At 41.7% G+C, this 20,986-nt stretch overlaps 1 protein-coding gene and 1 long non-coding RNA gene across 4 annotated transcripts in view; both read right to left on the reverse strand.

Annotated features, from left to right (window-relative positions):
• The window catches only part of PITPNC1 (phosphatidylinositol transfer protein cytoplasmic 1), a 132,898-nt gene that overhangs the window by 82,246 nt on the left and 29,666 nt on the right, over positions 1 to 20,986 (reverse strand). The gene's annotated exons all lie outside the window — the stretch shown is intronic.
• Positions 4,452 to 13,757, reverse strand: LOC310700765. The gene is made up of 3 exons (XR_014522803.1): positions 10,828 to 13,757; positions 8,838 to 10,142; positions 4,452 to 8,461 (listed from the first exon to the last, which is right to left on the reverse strand). It is a non-coding gene; the product is annotated as an uncharacterized lncRNA (long non-coding RNA).

Consider the following 20,986-nt stretch of genomic DNA (forward strand, 5'->3'; position numbering starts at 1 on the left):
AGGGTGAGGGAGGATTTCATAGTGTCAGGACCATGCTTCCGTCTGAGCAACATGCGAGCTGTGAACCGGTGTGTTATCCTGCAGGAGGCAGACACCTTGGGTCAGCATACCATGCATCTCAATTTTGGTGGCCTTCTGCAATTTCTGCAGCAGTGAAGCATAGTATGTCCTGGTAATTGTGGTACCCTTTGCCAGGAAATCCATCATCACTACTCCACACTGGTCCCAAAAGACCATGAGCATGACCTTGCCCACTGACAGTTGGACACGTACCTACTTTGGAGATGGTGAGGCAAGAGTGCTTCCATTGTTTGGACTGGGATTTAGTCTCTGAGTCATAATGATGGGCCCATGTTTTGTCCTGAGTAATTAGTCTGGCGAAGAAGTCATCATGGTTTTTGTGACACATGGCCAAAAGAGCCCGTGAGCATGTGACTCATGCCTGCTTCTGGAAAGGCAGCAGCAGCTGGGGAACCCACGGTGCAGACACCTTTCCCATGTGCAAATGGTCACGGATGATTTTTTCTATATAGCCCACACTGATCTTGACATCTGCAGCTAATTGGCGAATGGTTATGCAGCGATCCTCCAAAATGGCAGCCTACATTTGCCAGATGGTGTCTGGTGTCTTCATCAATGGCAGACTGTGGTCGCCCAGGAATGGGAGCTATTCCACCAAAGTCTGACCACACTTGAACTGATGATGCCAGTGCTTGACTATGTCATACTATGGGGCATCCTCCTCATAAGTCCCTTTCATCTCATCGAACGTCTCCCGTTGTGTGCACCCTTTCAAGCACAGGAACCTGATAACCACTCTGAATTCAACTGGTTCCATTATCAGAGGTTACTCCACATTAGCACCCATAACAGAGAAACCGCTAGGAGTTCAGAGCTACAAATTAACACGTTACCTATGGAGAGATGTATCATTACACATGTGCAATTTTATCCTCCTACGATAACTGGAGGTGTGTCAGGGGAAACCTTTAATGACCCTCATAATTATGCTGTCCTAACATCCACTAAGACTTCATAGAAATTATATTTCCATGTATTATTATTGTTAGTAGTAGTAGTAGTAGCAGCAGCAGCAGTAGTATTTACTGGCACTTCACAATAAGGTCCAAGGGAAGGCTGCAACAATATTAAACTACAATTTTAAAATCAGTTTAAACAATTTACATAGGGTGGGTCCTAAAATATATAAATCTCAGGTGTCAAAAGCCAAGATAAATGGGTGCATCTTCAGCATATGAAGGAAGCTATGCAACGAAGGTGAGAGGCATACCTCCGTGGAGAAGGAATTTCGTGGTTTGGCCTTTCAGATATTGTACTATACGTCTACGGAAAACTTAAGAAATTTCTTGTTAAGCAACACACCAGGACGCACGATACCTATAAATCCCTTTTAGCCAAGCCATGTTCCTTCTTATTCAGAACAGTTCCATATGGAGACTTTTTGGGTATTAGGCATGTTCTTTGTCTATAAATGGGACGCGGGTGGTGCTGTGGGTTAAACCACAGAGCCTAGGACTTGCCGATCAGAAGGTCGGCAGTTCAAATCCCCGCGAAGGGGTGAGCTCCCGTTGCTCGGTCCCTGCTCCTGCCAACCTAGCAGTTCGAAAGCACCCCAAAAAGTGCAAGTAGATAAAAAGGTACCGCTCCGGCAGGAAGGTAAACGGCGTTTCCGGGCGCTGCTCTGGTTCACCAGAAGCGGCTTAGTCATGCTGGCCACATGACCCGGAAGCTATACGCCGGCTCCCTCGGCCAATAAAGTGAGATGAGCGCCGCAACCCCAGAGTCGGTCACGACTGGACCTAATGGTCAGGGGTCCCTTTACCTTTACCTTTTGTGTATAAACACACACACTAAATCCAGAGGCAACACATGCTCACCAGCTGCCTGCCCAGGATTTCTACACAAGATATTCTGACCATAAAGTGTATTTTGAAAACAATTGCAAAGAAGGTACACTGTCAACATGTGTGGGAAAGCAAGGTCGATGGGAGTAGGGAACTGATGTGAGACCTTTATTTATACCTTTCTTGAGAAATACTACTGCTGTGACTCAGGCTATGTGATAAAGCTTTCAGGGAAAACAGGGAAGCTGTCTGCATACAGACTCACTTGTAGAGTGACTATATCTCAAAATCCGGGTGAATTTCTCCATAATGGCTGAAAAATGAACTTTTGCATCTTCCCCTGTGGCAAAATGAGCAAGCTCCCAATGCAGAAGCAGATTTTGCACTCTACTACAGGCAGATAGTGGGAAGTTGTCTTCCTTTTCAGATTTAATTCTTTTTATTATAGATGTAGAAGACTTAAGAGAAAATAAGCATTACTAACAACAACAAAATACCATACGGACACCTGTCTGAGACAGAACAGAGGTATAGACCTAAGCAATGACCCTCATTATTTTAAAAATATGCGGAAGAACTAAATACAAAATATGTAAAATATGGGGTTCAATTATTAATCAAGAGCATGCCGAGTTGTGCCCTAGGCTGGCCTTTTGATCAAGGATGGCTCTTTAAGTCAGCAAAAGATCCCATGAACAGAAGGGAGAGGGAGACGAATTTGGCTTATTCCTTTCCCCTCTACAAATACCCAAATCTGCTCCAAAGTGTAGTGGAACCCTCCAAAGCACCATGGGAGGTAGAGTAGAGGCTTAATGAAAAAGAGAGAAATTGCTACAATTGCCTGCCTCTCATCCATGGAAGTCTTCATTCTATGAATGGATTGGGAACAACTCATAGAATTCCGTTAAAATGGTTTTTAAAAAATGCAGTTGGGAGATCTATAATGCTCAAAGCATATGTAGGGCTCAAAACACTTGCTTCTCTCTGTCCCATGTTATCTTGCCTCTAAAGCAACTTCATTAAGCATTAGCATGCTACAAATCATCAATCTAATCACAAATGTCTCCTTGAAGAAGAGAACTTTCTGATTTAGACTCAGATTATCACATATGACTGAAATGTAATATCTTGATCTCAGAACATCTAAATGGAGAGATTTAATGACAGCCTGACCTTTAAAATCCCTCTTAGGTTCCTGCAGTTAGAATTGCTGTTTACATTGCATGGTATTACAACATAAAACAAAATGAAAAGAATGAATCATTCAGTGAAAAATATATCAACAAGATGTACAACAGCATTGCCACAGCAAACAGTGAGCCACATCATAGGCTCAAAAGCTTGGGGCCTAATAAGATTTCTCCAAAAAGGACATGTCCTTGTGGGGGAGAACTCTGCAGGCTAAATAACTAATGAGTTTAAAATAAAGGGGCAGACTTTGTTAAAATGAGCTTTTCAAGCTTGTACAATTTTATACAGGGAAACAGCTTGGTAGTTAGAGGTGCCTCATTCCTCCTACTTCATGAAAATAAATTTAATAGAATCATAGAATCTCAGAGTTGGAAGGGACCCAAGGGTCATCTAGTCCAAACCCCTACAATGCAGGAATCTAAGCTAAAGCGTCCGTGGCAGATGACCATCCAACCTCTGCTTAAAAACCTCCAAGGAAGGAGAGTCAATCGCCTCTCATGGGAATCTGTTACACAGCCAAACAGCTCTTACTGTCAGAAAGTTTTCTCCCAAATGTTTAGTGGAACTCTCCTTTCTTGTAACTTGAAGCCATTGCTTTGAGTCCTACCCTCCAAAGCAGGACAAAACAAGCCTGCTCCCTCCTCCATGTGACAGTCCTTAAGATATCTGAAGATGGCTATCCTGTTTCCTCTCAGTCTCCTCTTTTCCAGACTAAACATACCCAGCTCCTTCAAGCATTCCTCATAAGGCTTAGTTTCCAGACCCTTGATCATCTTGGCTGCCCTCCTTGACACCCGTTCCAGCTTGTCAACATCCTTCTTAAATTGAGTTGCCCAGAATTGGACACAGTATTCGAAATGTGGTCTGACCAAGGCAGAATAGAGTGGTACTGTTACTTCCCTTGATCTGGACACTATACTTCTGTTGATGCAACCTAGAATAGTATTAGCTTTTTTTGCTGCTGCATCACCCTGTTGACTCATGTTAGGCTTGGGGTCCACCAAAACCCCTGTATCTTTTCACATGTACTGCTAGTAAGCCAGGTGTCCCCCCATCCTATATTTGTACATCTGGTTCTTCCTGCCTAATTGCAGAACCTTACATTTATCCCTATTGAAATTCATTTTGTTAGCTTGCACCCAGTTCTCTAATCTGTTAAGGTCATTTTGAATTCTGATTCTGTCTTCTGCGGCATTAGCCAACCCTCCCAGTTTGGTGTCATCTGTAAATCTGATGAGCATCCCCTTAATTTCTTCTTCCAGGTCATTTAGAAAGATGTTGAACAACAACAGACCCAGGACAGAAGCCTGCGGCACCCCACTTGTCACTTTTTGCCAGGATGACGAGGAACCATTAATGAGCACCAGTAAGTTGATCTTAAAAATCTGAAACTTTGAACTTTGAGAATACAGTACTCATGATTTTAATGGTGTGAAGTATTTGCTCCCACAGAACAATAATTTAAAACTTTATTATATAGCTTGAGAAACGAAAAAGGTTTGTCTGTTGCCTGCAATGAGATATGCAACATGTGCCATTTTCTTCAGCCTTCCTGGTCTTTCTGAAGTTTTTATGTTAAAATTCCAACATCAGCAGCCCAAAAACAGGGTCAGCCATTACCGTCGCCAGTATGTCAGACAATTTCCAAACCACCACTGAGTGGTGCTCTATAGATCAAAGTAGCATCCCCTATTATCACGGTGCCTCTTTTCATGTTTTCATAATGAAGCATACAAGAAGTGCAGTGAAAAGGACAATCACGCCCAACAAAATATATAAAATTCTATGGATGCAAAAAGTACAAATTTATCACATAAATAATTCAGCATGCATACATCCAAGTTTACACAACTTTCTAGAGCAACTTTAAAGAGTAAAGACAATTACTTGAAATCCAAACAGCTTTCACTCAAACACACACTTGGCATGTGTCCAAACTGATATGATGCTGCAGTTAGTGCCTTTTATCTTTGAAATCGCAAACATCTTCAAAAATGCAAGGTAGTTGTTACCAGGGAAAGGGGAAATTTCACAGGACTAAGAGCTGGGGGGAAATCACTTTAGCACGTGTGTTTTAGCTTGCACTGCATGAAAAGAACCACTGCATTTCAATTAGGATTCTTGTAGCTTTAATAATCTTCAAGAATTTGCTCCAAAAATTTGTCCGCTTCAACGTAAAAGAGGAAATGGAGAGACAGGGCGTAGCTGTGCTAAGATCTGCTGAAAAATACAGCAGTGGAGAAACTGACAGGTGCATTCATGTGACTTGACCTTCCAAAGTTAATGAGATTCCTTCATTAAGTGCTGGTTGTGCAACTTAATGCTACCAAGGGATTTATTTACGCGAAACACAAGTGTTTCTTGCTCATAAATGAAATAAAGTATGCTGCCTGTCCTTTTACCAGAGCTCTTCTCCCCACTTTGTATTTTATATAAGCCTTGGATACAATGGTTTCTCAATGATGCCACCCTGACAACCTAAGGTGGGCCTCTAATCAGGGCCTCCATCAACCCACCTCCAGCACAACCAACACTCCCAGAACACCTGTCAAACTAGACCCTATGTCGAGAATGCTACAGTTCTAGCCTGAAGAGAGCTGAACTGTTTCTCTACCACTGCCTTTACATCAGGACGCATTGTACCCTATAAATCCCTTTTAACCAAGCCGGCTTCTCTCTCCGAGCCTTCCATAATGGTAAAGTCTAAAGTTTAGAAAGATTGGCAGCCGATAAGATTATGAAGCTGTTTAGATGTTCTCATGCGACTTGAGGCTCACCTATCCGAAAGAAGTTCCTTCAAAACTGCATAGGTACTTAAATAATCTAAGCGTACATGATGGGCTCAGTGATGTCCACTGCTGTCAGTCCAGTTGTAGAACTGACTTTCACTTGTGTAACAGGGCCCTCCAGAGCAGATATGGGGAGGGTTCCGTGGTGAGGAGAAGAAGGGAATGTCCCGTTGTGTCAAACTGGTAAGATGTGGGATATCTTGGCACCATTTCTGTAGGTAAGATCTATACAGTTCCACCTCACCCATGTTCGTATCTTTTAAAACATTCTCCCAGTCACCTGATTGTCACTTCCAGATAAGTGGTAGGGGAATGGCAACTCAACACTACAGAGGTGCCGGAACGCAACAGAGGTCCGATGAAAAAAAGCCCTTGGTACTGGTCTTGGTGCACTACTATAATTTCTCCTCGTGATTTCCAATTATTTTTGTTATTACTTTTCTCTGCGCTTTACAACCTTAAAAAGTGATGCTGGATTACGTGATAGCAACTTATTTAGTTAGTGTTTTCTTGTCACAAATGCTATTTCCATAAGAACAATTTATTTGGTTTGATGTGGGAAATTACTATTTTCTTGTCATGAATGCTCTTTGAAAGCAATCTGGAAGAAATAATGCATGAAAATCCAAGTGTTGTTGTTTTTTATTCTGAAAAATTTTCCCCATATGTAGAACGATGCATTGTAAAAATTTTCCAGATGTTACCAAAAATAGTAATCAGTGCTTCTTCAAGGTCAAATTCACACTTGGCACGAACAGAGGTTCTCAAGATTTCCATGTAGCAGAATTTAATCTCTAAAACCTTCCTGTATGGAAAACTGTACTCCGCATAATTTTAAGGACCAATAACTTCAGTTTCTCAGGAGTTCAGAAAAACTGATTTTTCTTTTTACACAACTGAACAGCTGTCCTGTTTCCCCAGGTGCAGATGACCCACTGCCCAGCTGTTCTCTCGGTCTGGGACCTGGTAGGGCCTACAAAGATTTTTTTTTAGCCATTTCCTTCCACAACCTACAAGTTGAACAATATTTATAAGAACTCTTCATCTGATGTTTGTTATGTTATAATTTGGGGTTAAACATTAGATTCACTATTAATTTTTGCCCTGTGATGCCTTCAGAGAGCATTTATGAAAAATGAAACAGCAGCTCGCAAATGAAAATTAGTTTAGTTTACATACAAGGCTTTCCCACTCATTAACCATAATAAGTCATAATGAACAGAAGCAGAAAGATTTTTATAACATATTAAAATTGCAGAATGGGACTGTAAGAATTCCAGTAGTTTTCCGTTCCACTTTCTACACAATCTTGAACCTTTATGCAAAATTTGTTACTTTCAATTGAAACTTAAGCAAGCTTAGTGGGCGAGGATTGCTGGCTGACCAGCTGAGGGGGAAAACTGGGTACAAGAGGGAATGAAATTGAGTATCCTGAACATGAGAATTCAACACTGCAACATTTGGTTGTTGCACCCAACTGAAAATGCAGGCTATTACTGTTTCCTACATCATCAAGGTCATCAATATTATAATCCCTTCTGCTCTATAAGTAGAGACTCCTCACGCTAGCATTCATCATGTACTAACAGGCAGAGTTATCAAGAAATGTACTCCACTTTTGCAGTTTGCACCCAAATACACAACTCACCGAATTACTATGCCTGTTATCTGTGTAATGGGAAATACTATATAAAGTAGGAAACTGTTTGGGCTCATTTTCTATCTAAGAAAATCAGAAGTTAAGACAGCTGACTGACTGTTGTAATTAATATTCCTAAAATGGTTTTAGGACAGGCAAAGTGTTGATTATTTAAGACATAATTATTCACAGACTTACGAGGTCTGCTGAAAAAGAAGCAATGACCTGGTGCAGAAAAAAAAGCTCCCAGTCTCTCCTCATGTGAAACATGCCCTCCTGCAAACCATAAGTACATGACTGATCATTTGTGTTGTTTTTTCGAACAGTACCTGCTAAGGGCCGGAACCAGCATAGGAGAAAATGGTGACCTGTTAACCACCAGGGGTCCATGAGGTTCACTCGGGTGTTCCCCAGCATCTCTCTGGATTTTTGACTGAGGATGGGAGATGATGATAATGATGGCGATGGATGGCACATCCATTGCACTGAATATTCAAATTAGTTTTTAATTGTATTTTTATTGCTTCTTTGATTGTATCTTACCATATTAGAGTTTGAATTCTATGAAATTACAATTGCTACAGAGGACAGAAAAATCAGCCAAGATGCTCAGCAATTTTCAAGGGGGTCTATGGGGGGTTGGGGGTTGGGAACCACTGAATTATGCCCTTCCCCTAGGTATGAAGTCTATATCTGAGTGGGAAAGATACAGGTGCCAACCAGTTAGTCTGTTTAGGCAGCCTACAATCCAATAGTTTGCTGTGAGACCATGGGGCTTAGTTTGCTGTAGACACCAATTTAGAAGCAGCATATCCAAGTGAATCTGAGCAGAGAAGTCAGTGTTCCTTGGGTGTTCCAGAACTCAAGAAGCCAATCTACTTAAATGTCCCCAAACCCAAGAATTTTTGGAAAGTCCCCTGGGGTTTGCTATTGGAGACCAAATCAGAGACTAATCTTCCCCCATATTTTAATAATGGCTAAGATCCTGTATTAGGGACGCGGGTGGCGCTGTGGGTAAAACCTCAGTGCCTAGGACTTGCTGATCGCAAGGTCGGTGGTTCGAATCCCCACGACGGGGTGAGCTCCCGTCGTTCGGTCCCAGCTCCTGCCCACCTAGCAGTTCAAAAGCACCCCTAAGTGCAAGTAGATAAATAGGTACCGCTTTCTAGTGGGAAGGTAAACGGCGTTTCCGTGTGCTGCGCTGGTGCTGGCTCACCAGATGCCGCTTAGTCATGCTGGCCACGTGACCCGGAAGTGTCTCCGGACAGCGCTGGCTCCCGGCCTCTTGAGCGAGATGAGCGCGCAACCCTAGAGTTGGACACGACTGGCCCGTACGGGCAGGGGTACCTTTACCTTTAAGGTCCTGTATTATCCTTTTAATCAAGGTTTGAAAGTGGTTTGAAAAAGTGGTTTGAAATTTGATTAGTGCTAACCATGGAGACATAAGCTTTAACCATTGTTAAGATCATAAGCTGAATGGGGCTGGTGATGGCAATAGGAAACACACCTCTGTTCACTTAAAATGGCATTGTGATGTCTTACTGCTGTCAAAGCATCTCGAAAATCAACAAGAAGTCAACAAGCAAACAAGAGGCACTACTGTTCTCCAAATTTCATACCGGTGGTTGCTCTTGTCAGAATACAAAATGCATGCTACTGTCATCCAGTCAGACTTAGCTTTAAAAGAATAAATGGACTTAATTACATGTGAATGCTAATCATTTACAGTATTTAAATGTTTCTAATCCATGTTTTCTTTCATTCACATTGCACCTGAAGCTGATTATAATAAAACAGAAATAAAAAATACAAATCACAATAAAGCTGTAACAACTCTGCATTGTAAACAATCAGATTTTTTTAAAAAATAGATAATTTAAAACAACACAGCCCCATAAAAGTCCGACTGCAAAAAAAAAAAAAAGCTTTCTGAAAGAACAAGGAAAAACCAGCAGTGAGGGAGCCCAACAGCTCACCAGTGAGAGAACTTTCCACAGTGCAGATGCCATGACAAGGAGAGTCTGTCCATGTGCCCTCATGAACCTCCACACCTTTATAGAAGGAGAGTACACAGGGGAAGAGAGGCTCCGTAAATGACTTCTCTAGACCATATAGCCTAGGAGGGAAATAAGCTAGAATTTTCTGTATTAGCTGAGGCTTCAAACCCATAATACGGAGCAAATTGCAGTACTTCACAAAGATGACTGCCGCTTTAGTGGCTGAGAGCTGAACTCTATCTCAGAGAAGCAGCTGCAGCTGGCTGACCAGCCTAAGCTGATAAAAAGGCACTTAAAGACAGTCCTGCCACACTGGAATCAAAAGAACAAGTTGTTTGCAACCCTCAGGCTGTAAACATTGCGAGTGTAACCCCTTTCAATCCACCGAACCACTCTACTGTCCCACCATCTCTAACTTGAACTACCATCAACACTTCCATCTTGTCTGGATTAAACGTCAGTTTAATTCGGTTTTAAAAGTACTGGCAATACTGCATGTGTTCTGACTCATCAGAAAGTTTGTTTTCAGAAAGTGACTTGCTGCACTAAGCCTGCAAAATATCTTGCAGCACAACCGGGTTCAGGAGGAGCCTCTGACCTGGAGCTGTGGGTGGTATCAGGTAGGGGACCTGGAGCAGTTTTGAAGCTCCATGTGATGACCCTGTGATAGGAATTTTATGGTCTTAGATATATGGTAATGTTCATAACTGCACATACATAGATCAACACAGGAAGACAAACCTGGAACCATTTTGATTCCTAAACTGACCAAATCCTTTCTCTGCAAGGTTAACCTGGAAAAGCCTCCCCATTGTCCCTTTCCTCACAAATCCTGTCTCAAGGATATGTCTGTTTGAATAAGGTGTGAGCCTGTGACCTGGCCCAAGAAATAAGTATTTTACCACTACAAAAGAATGGCCAGGCTCCCCAGGAAATCCAATCAAGTAACCTGCTAGACAGGAGATAAACAACAACAGGAGAAAAACAATATTTAAATTTCTGTTATGTAGGTGGGATGTATCTGAGGGGTGGTCTTAGGTTACACCCCTTCTGTGATGTATGCATAATGTTTCTAGGGGTGGTCTTGATCTAGAGAATGGGAATTTCAAAAGTCTTTATAAGGCCTTGCACGCCATTGTTCTGGGTCCTCTTCCTCTCCTGCGTGTGAGGGGAGTACCCTGTTGCAACAGATCAATAAAGATCAAGCTTACTAGCTGCTTTGCTTCTCAATATTCTCTGGTTGGCCTCTGTTATTTTCTCCTACCAATAGGGAACCTATGTAAGGACTCTATATGGGCTCTTGGATACCCCATAAGGGAAAAGGGCATATTTTTATTTACAACAACCCCTTCCCCCTTAAAGGGGTAAACACAATTCCTATTTGCCTACAAATTTTCATTCCAACCTGTGTGTGTCGCAGGCAGCACTGTTTCCATTCTGCTGCACATCACCTTCTGACAAAAACTGCAGTACATCAGCTTGCTGTCTACTGTGACAGAATTAATTACATTATTATCACGTAGTTACACACCACTCATTGAAATGCAAAGGAAACAAAATGCAAAAAAAGACATCAATTACTTTTATCATTTGTGGACTGAAAATAACAACTACAGTGAACACTGACTACATTCGCTGGCTTGATTTCCATTCCTGGCATGGGAATGAATCAGTGAGAGTCAGCCATTTCAGCACACATTTCAGTTTTTGTTGGAATTCTCAGACATTGCTACCTACCAAAGCCCACCAGAATCTGTGAACCCTTAAAACTTTGGATAAGGACACTTTTAACAGGTGGAAATCAGGACTCTCAGAGCCGCATCATAAGAAACGGTATGTCCATTTTCAAATCCATCTGTTCCCCAACACTAAATTTTGCAAACATTGTGCGCAACATGCCACCTTTCAAGGGAATAACTGTTCCATACTTTAGACTGCTGTTCAGCAGGAATCTTACAAAAAGTGTGGAACTGCTAGCATAGATTTTAGAGGAAGTCTCTAGGAAAGAGACTGACACCGGCAAAGATGGAGGCTACCACATCCAAAGTATATGTGTCCAAATGTTTGTTCATCTTATGTAAACAACATAGGAGATTGACTAATTCCAAGAAAGAATCGGCAGAAGCACATTTTCTGCCACTCTGATTTAAAACTAATTATAGATTCTAAAGGAGACATGCTGTGGTTGAATCCCTGCAACATTAATTACATATAAGCTTTCTCTTTGCCCCCCTACCCACCACTGTTTCCATTTTATGTTGCTTTTTAATGAATTCTAAGTGATACTTAAGTAATATGAACAATTGTCTTCGAGTTGTGTTTTATCAGAAAAATAGTTCATCTCCAGAAAACACATAAGGTCTCAAGCTCTTTTGTCAAAAGAAGGAAGTTTCTACCTTTCTGAATGTATACAGAATTTTGTAAATAATTTAAAAGAGAATCATCATTTCAGAGGACCAAAAGAATCATCCAAACTCTCCATAAACCAGGCTATGGTGGAGCTGGATTAGGCAGGTGTCCCTCTGCCCAGCTCTTTCAGATCAGCTGGTCTCCCACTGGTGGGAGTGCATAGAAAGCTCTGAAATGGGGTGTTGTGATGGCAAGGAAGAGTTGAACCAGCCTGGGATCCACTGGATTCTGAGCTAGTATCAATGTCAACACAGAACAACATCAGGGCCAATTGTCTTGCCCACCACCCATATTCTGCTGCTGCCTCCATGCAACAGAGCTCTACTGGACAGAGAGGGAAGAAGGTGGTTTGGTGAAAGATTTAGGGCAGTGGTTCCCAATTAGCTAATTACTGGGGACCCCCTATTGTGGAAAAGCACAACTGGGAAAGTATGCTAAACCATTTTCTAACTTTGAGACAGCAACGTATTCTTTTCCTGAAAAGTAACATTTGCAGACAGCTCTCCCACATCAGTGCACTTAAAGAGTCTCAACAGCCCCTGGAATCCAGTTCCTAGTAGCTTAGATTCCTGCCAGCAACTCTCATTTTAGCACTGATGATTAAGTTGAACCACCACAAAACTCGGTAATTAACTACCTAAGGGTTTTATTAGCTTCATCTTTTTCAGAGTCCGTAAGGCAGTTGTTTACCTTCTTTATGACTAATATAAGTAAGCTTATGTGACCCTACCAAAGCAACAACTAGATATGACTTAAAAACCTACATTTGGAACACTTTTGGATACTTACTGGCTGCAAGCCAACTGAAGCCTGCTTTGGACAAATTCCAATCACAGGGAAATGAGACCCAAGCTATAACCTTGAAAACTAAATAACCTGAGACCTGGCAATCCTTTTCAAATAGGCAAATCACTGCATCCACAGCTTCTGTTTATACAATTTCTGATGTAACTCCCACTGAGAAGCCCAATTTTGAGTATATTTCTAGAACGCAGAGACACAAATGCTTTTCATTAGCATTTGAAAGGGATGACTTTCCTAAGCTTTATGATTAATGAAAGTTAGGTGGACATCCACAAGCTCTGATTTGCTTCAACCTATTTTTAAATCAGCATGACACATACCATATGGCCTTATATAATCTCTATCAAGGCTGTCACCTTCTTGAATCAGTACTTTTGTTGCAATTATAAAGCAGAGTCCACATAAGAAATTGAGAGCTCAGAATAATAATTTTCAAAAAGTTACACACATTCTGAAAAGATATTCTTGGATTTGAGCCCCCGTCTTTCATTTATCCACATGCTGAAAACTCAAGTTAATCCAACCTGACTTTTAACTTTTCGATTAATCCAAGGGACAAAATAATGAGGATTTCTTTTACTGCTCTCAAATTCCACTGGAGGACTAAGATTACAAATAAAGCAATGAAAACAAATATATTTGTATGTTCAGTAAAAATCAGATTATAGCCCGGACACTTAATATGTGCTGCTAACTAATCTAATAAAATGAAACAGACCAAGAGTCTGTTTTTTAAAGAAAAACTATGCTGGCTGATCTCTGGTTCTACCCCTGCGGATCCACAGATGACAGCAATTTTTGAGCACATATTTACTGGCACTATTTACTGGAACTATTTTACGCTACTATGCGGGAAAATGCTGTCGAATACTTGAACTTATTGAGAAGACTGTAGAAAATGAGGACAATTAAAACATTAATCTCAACTCTAAAAGATAATTCAGCAAACCAATACTCAGTTGGTATCACAGAATTGTAGAGTTAGAAGGGACCCCAAAAGTCATCTAGTCTAACCACTTGCAATGCATGATTGCTGGGATAGCTCAGTTGGTACAGCATAAAACTCTTAATCTTAGGGTTGTGTGTTCAAGCCCCATGTTGGGCAAAAGATACCTGAATTGCAGAGGTTTGGACTAGATAACCCTCAGGATCTCATCCAACTTTACAATTCTATGATTTTATGAATGCAGGAATCTCAACTAAAGCATCATGAGAAGAGGCTATGGTAAAGAAAGCAAGTGATTCAAACAAATAACCACCAGTCTTGCCAGGACCATAGAGAATTTACTTGGATAACATAGGCTGCTGGAAATATATCAGGGCTTTAATAAACCCAAGAACTACAGTGGGTGGAAATCTATTACCTTCGATTGACTTGTGGAATATTATAGCTGCAGCCAACTAAATGCTTAGGCCACAAAAATCAAATTCATTGCAGAAGGTAGTCAAAACATGTGTTTACGTGGGATGGTGTTGGGGGAAGAGAAGGAAAGAAAATAATAATGAATGCTGGATATCTAGCTCTGCTGGACAAAAAAAGAGGAAACATTACAGTATTTCACTTTAAAACATTTAATAATGATGCCACAAGTCTCCAGTGCCCTGTGTTATCAAATAAAATCTTGCTATCCTTGGAGTTTTTTTGTTCCATATAGAACACTGTATTAACCTTTGACATTTTGTCAGCATCCCAGATGGGACAGTTAATGGGATATTTATAGGTATAAATAATAATTCAGGTGGAACATTCATTCTCCCATACCATCACATATGAAGCGGATACCAAGAATCTAATTTCTTCTCTACCTCTCTATAGTTTTGGATGGTTAATCTTTATTTCATCTACATCATTTGTGATCCATATCCTAAATTATTTCATTTTTTGTTCATTTCTCAAAAGTATGTTTGCTATTTGTACCAGAATCTTTTTAGCCTCACCTGTGACATGAATGGTAAACTGTTCTGATTTACCACAATTTCTTTTGTAGCCTGACGCTTCACTATAACATGTTAGTATCTTTATGACTTCTTTATATTTTTTAGAGAGATTACCAGTATTATATTATTTTGTTAAATAAAGATCCATATTGCACCCCATGAATATCTGTTCTTTCCCTTAATGCTAAAGCTAGTGGCTTGATAGCAGCAGCGAAAAGTACAACATTTCAATGGAACTGGGTGGAAGCAACATATGGGGTTCTCTGTTCTGATCATGCACGAATACTGTCATACCTCGGGTTTCGCCACTTGCGCATGTGCTCAAAATGACGTCATGCGCATGTTCAAAAGCGGCGGACACGGGTTGCGTTCACTTCAGGATGCGAACGGGGCTCCGGAACGGATCCCATTCGCATCCAGAAGTACCACTGTACAGAGGTTATCTTACAAGAACTAGGAGGCAAAAAGACTGGATCGCTAAGATTAACAAGTCAATAATTAAAATATATAAACAGATAAAAGGCCAAAAGTTGCAATTTTTGGCCCTATGCAGAATGAATAGCCCTAATTCAGTAGTTCTGAAACATAATTCACAATAAACAAGGACTCAAATTTTACATCTACAATAGGTAGGCATGAAAATCCTGTCGATTTTCTGGGAGATTCTGCAACAGTTCAGTACATAACCTAGAAAGCTAGAAGAACTGACTAGAAGCAGTGAATACCAGTGTGCTATAGTACTTTGAGTTTTGTACTAGAAGAGGTGAAACCTCAGCTCAAATCTCCACTCAGCCATGAAGCTTTCTGACAGGCCTTTGGCCAGTTGCCATCTCTTAGTCTAACGTATCTGACAGTTACAGCGAGGATGAAGGGGGTAGGGGAGAACCATATATACCACCAGAAGCTCCTCGGAGCAATACCAAAATATATATTTCTTTAAAATGCATAAATACCATTTGCCTAATCTATCTAAATAAATCTTCATTAAGAGACAGCTTTCAGCTTTGCTAAAAATCTGTGCTTTTTCATGGCTATTTTTGCTAGCATTGGGCAGCATGCAGGACTTTTCAGCATGAAACATACACCCGCCTACGAAGTATAAGGATCGCTCAAGCCCTGCATAGAAACTGGCTGTGGATAAATATTTCCTGAAGCAGGTTTTGGGCTATTTGAACAGTGTGGAACACTACCAAAAAGTAATTTTCATTGCAGATTCATTATTCCCAGTAGTTGGCATATTTCGCCTCTCTGTTCCAATCAGCAGTGTCACAGGGCAATGTCTCCTTTATCCTAGAACTCCCAAAGGAAAGAAACTGGTACACAGCTAGATGAACTGGCAAAAGAGGTTATGGCCTGCAGAACAGACGGCACGATCCATATGCTCTGGCAAGCTGATGTTGACAGAGGGCAGGGAGGCCCTTCGATTCCCCTAAGCTTTGCAGTCTGTACGAACAACCCCAAGGATCATTGAAGAGATTCGCCCAAATTTCAGCATCTCAAGGTGCGAGAGCTGGAATGGTGGGATGCTGCAGGAGAACCAAAATCGAAAGAAGAGCCATTCCAAGCCCTACCAGCTTCACTCTTTTCCAATCCTTGGTTTTTGGAGTAGGAGTTTTGGGTTTTGGCACAAGTTTCCCTCTCATTTATTTCAGCTAGAGGGATACAATGCCAACTCAAACTATGATGCAGGTTTCCTTCCCACCCCACCGTTCCTGGATGTGCCTTCAGAAAACACTTCCTTTTTGCCCTTGGGAGCTGGCCATGGACTCTTCTACTATGCTATGGAGGAGGCACCCAACATCTCTCCTCCTGTGAGGAGAGACTGTTTTCTTTCTGCCCCCTGAATGGAAGATCAGATGGATCCTGTGGCCCCATGGACACCATCCCAGGGACCACGGGATTGAAGCCAAAAAGAGCCTGAAAGAAGATTGCTTGTTGCAAATGCCTGTGGAATGTTCACAGAGCTGTTTGTGTGATGAAATCCAGCCAGAGAGCCCTTCTAAGTAGGCTGTACAATATTAAAACTTCTTTTCTTCGAGCAATGACCAGCTGGAGCAAGATCCCTCTGCCTGATCTTCGGTGATTCCCCTCAAGCACTGCAACCCCATACAGCCCCCACTGTTCAGGTGAGCCTAGGTAAAGGTAAAGGGACCCCTGACCATTAGGTCCAGTCGTGACTGACTCTGGAGTTGCAGCACTCATCTCGCTTTATTGGCCGAGGGAGCCGGCATACAGCAAACCAGAGCAGCGAACGGAAACGCCGTTTACCTTCCCACTGGAGCGGTACCTATTTATCTACTTGCACTTTGATGTGCTTTCGAACTGCTAGGTTGGCAGGAGCAGGGACTGAGCAACGGGAGCTCACCCTGTCGTGGCGATTCGAACCGCCGACCTTCTGATCGGCAAGTCTGTGGTTTAACCTACAGAGCCACCCGCGTTCCTTCAGGGTAGCCTACAACACTCTAAATAGGGTTGTTTTGGGGGGGGAGGCGGGCTTAAAGGAAATTATAGAAGAATGGTGGAGAAGAGTAAGGTCTGTTGCACAAACTGTGTTTCACTCACACAACCATTCAATTAAACCACGAGTGTTTTTTAAAGAGACAAAACGTACTGCTAAGAAAGGGAACAAAGATTAAACTCTGAATAAATCCTATAATAAGGGTGTGGGCTATCCCATCCAAAGGCACAGACTATCCAAAAGGATTAATGAGTGAGAACACGCCAAATGACAATTGAAACAAAGCAATTTGTGCATCGTTAATAAAACAGCTGACAAGCCAAAACACCCTGCTCTGAAATGCACAGTATATAAGAAGGTTCTTATTATATAGCTGTTCATTTTCAACACATCACTGCTACGCCATGCCTTGCCACTGGAAGCAGAACAGAACCTTTCAAGTTCCAGGGTTTGTGCCATAACAGAGGAGTCGTTTTTCTTTTCCCTCTTGCACAGCACAGGCAGATCTGTTTCAATTAATTTATGACATGTCCCAAATGCAGAGGAGTGGGTGGAAGCAAGTGCTCTTGCTCATGGCTAATATTCTGAGTCTGCCAAGTTAAGATGATTAGGGAAAATAACTGTTTTTCTTGAGATGTATGGTATAGCAAACAACATCTTGTATTTATTCTAAAATGTCTACCAAGGCCTAAATTGCCTCTAGCTTTTCTTCCCCCCTCCACTGCCCTTTTTCTTTCAAGAGATCAATGCTCTCTATACTTAATTTTGCTGCTCTTCTGATTAACTCCCTGAAAGACTTTGTAGCATTCTTAAACTTCTACTTGCATATTACTGGTAACTCTCTTAGGAGGGAAAAACCAGCCAATAATCAAAGGGAAATATGTTGATTCCTTTCAGGCATTCACTGAAATATGAAGCGTTGTAATCAAGAGGGATATACACAGCACATCACTTAAGTAACTACACAAAAATGATTGCGTATTTGGAGGTTTTTGAAAAGAAAGGTTTACGAAGGCGACTTTGGCCAGCAGAAATGGAAACAGACCGTTTAAGGAATACAAATGAAATATGTGACAACCCTCCCACCGCCCTGCTACACATTGTTTGAATTTTGTATCACTTCCATTGGTGTTTTTTTTCTGGCAGACTGAAGCACAATTTAAGATGGATGTAGCAATCCACCCACTTGCAGTGACTCAGAAGGCTAGGTCTTGGACCGTCTAAAATAATGGAGACAGTAATACGATCTTTCTGTGTGCATGGAACTCATAACTTTCACACCTCCTCTGAGCTCTTGCTTGAAGCAGGCAATTTTCTCAACTCATTTCCATTATCATTTCAAAATTAACCCTTAGCTCATTTCATTTCAGAGTATGTTGGCTGCACTGGGCAATTTGCCTCCTAAGCAATATTTCTCCAGCCAAGCAAGCTGAAATCTTGTTAGATGCAAAGCGGCTGCTTTCTTTTCTTCTTCCAACCAACAGACTGCTCTTGCAATACAACATGATACAAAAAGGGTCTTGGACAAGTAAGCTGCGGTTGCACTTTCCCTTAAGAACAAGGAGGTGCGGAATAGCTCAGTGCTTCTGGATTCTATCTACCATGCTAGGACTGGTTGAATGCTTCAAGCAGGATTTGGCCATTCACCAAAAATATTTCTCAGGGTTGAAATGGGTGATTCAGCCGCTCCTGTCCAATGCAGTTAGGTGTATCTAGCCAGCTATTTGTCATCGTCATCATCATATTACATATTTTTCCCAGTCGGGGACTCAAGTGGGCTCAACACAGATAAAATAGAACAAGCTGATTATTTTTTTAATCATTAAAGTATAATCAAACACTTATTATTACAATATTTATCAATGGGCATAACTAAGCAAGCCTAACAGCATACAGTGTTGTTGTTGTTGTTTAGTCGTTTAGTCGTGTCCGACTCTTCGTGACCCCATGGACCAGAGCACGCCAGGCACTTCTGTCTTCCACTGCCTCCCGTAGTTTGGTCAGACTCATGTTTGTAGCTTCAAAGACACTATCCAACCATCTCATTCTCTGTCGTCCCCTTCTCCTTGTGCCCTCCATCTTTCCCAACATCAGGGTCTTTTCCAGGGAATCTTCTCTTCTCACGAGGTGGCCAAAGTATTGGAGCCTCAGCTTCACGATCTGTCCTTCCAGTGAGCACTCAGGGCTGATTTCCTTCAGAATGGATAGGTTTGATCTTCTTGCAATCCATGGGACTCTCAAGAGTCTCCTCCAGCACCATAATTCAAAAGCATCAATTCTTCGGCGATCACCCTTCTTTATGGTCCAGCTCTCACTTCCATACATCACTACTGGGAAAACCATAGCTTTTACTATACGGACCTTTGTTGGCAAGGTGATGTCTCAATTTTTAAAGATGCTGTCTAGGTTTGTCATTGTTTTCTTCCCAAGAAGCAGGCGTCTCTTAATTTCGTGGCTGCTGTCACCATCTGCAGTGATCATGGAGCCCAAGAAAGTAAAATCTCTCACTGCCTCCATTTCTTCCCCTTCTATTTGCCAGGAGGTGATGGGACCAGTGGCCATGATCTTCGTTTTTTTGATGTTGAGCTTCAGACCATATTTTGCGCTCTCCTCTTTCACCCTCAATAAAAGGTACTTTAATTCCTCCTCACTTTCTGCCATCAAGGTTGTGTCATCTGCATATCTGAGGTTGTTGATATTTCTTCCAGCAATCTTAATTCCGGCTAGGGATTCATCCAGCCCAGCCTTTCGCATGATGAATTCTGCATATGTTAAATAAAGAGGGAGACAAAATACAGCCTTATTTTACTCCTTTCCCAATTTTGAACCAATCAGTTGTTCCATATCTAGTTCTAACTGTAGCTTCTTGTCCCACATAGAGATTTCTCAGGAGACAGATGAGGTGATCAGGCACTCCCATTTCTTTAAGAACTTGCCATAGTTTGCTGTGGTCGACTCAGTCAAAGGCTTTTGCATAGTCAATGAAGCAGAAGTAGATGTCTTTCTGGAACACTCTAGCTTTCTCCATAATCCAGCGCATGTTTGCAATTTGGTCTCTGGTTCCTCTGCCTCTTCAAAATCCAGCTTGCACTTCTGGGAGTTCTCGGTCCACATACTGCTTGAGCCTTCCTTGTAGAATTTTAAGCATAACCTTGCTAGTGTGTGAAATGAGTGCAATTGTGCGGTAGTTGGAGCATTCTTTAGCACTTCCCTTCTTTGGGATTGGGATGTAGACTGATCTTCTCCAATCCTCTGGCCACTGCTGAGTTTTCCAAACTTGCTGGCATATTGAGTGGAGCACCTTAACAGCATCATCTTTTAAAATTTTAAATAGTTCAGCTGGAATACCATCACTTCCACTGGCCTTGTTATTAGCAGTGCTTTCTAAGGCCCATTTGACTTCACTCTCCAGGATGTCTGGCTCAAAGTCAGCAACCACACTACCTGGGGTGTACGAGACATCCATATCTTTCTGGTATAATTCCTCTGTGTATTCTTGCCACCTCTTCTTGATGTCTTCTGCTTCTGTTAGGTCCTTACCACTTTTGTCCTTTATTATGGTAATCTTTGAACGAAATGTTCCTTTCATATCTCCAATTTTCTTGAACAGATCTCTGGTTCTTCCCATTCTGTTGTTTTCCTCTATTTCTTTGCATTGCTCGTTTAAGAAGGCCTTCTTGTCTCTCCTTGCTATTTTTTGGAAATCTGCATTCAATTTCCTGTATCTTTCTCTATCTCCCTCGCATTTTCCTTGCCTTCTTTCCCCCGCTATTTGTAAGGCCTCATTGGACAGCCACTTTGCTTTCTTGCATTTCCTTTTCATTGGGATGGTTTTTGTTGCTGCCTCCTGTATAATGTTGCGAGCCTTCATCCATAGTTCTTCAGGCACTCTGTCC

Source organism: Podarcis liolepis, assembly GCF_965112155.1.
Source record: "Podarcis liolepis genome assembly, chromosome: 2".
In the NCBI taxonomy this organism is placed as follows: domain Eukaryota; kingdom Metazoa; phylum Chordata; class Lepidosauria; order Squamata; family Lacertidae; genus Podarcis; species Podarcis liolepis.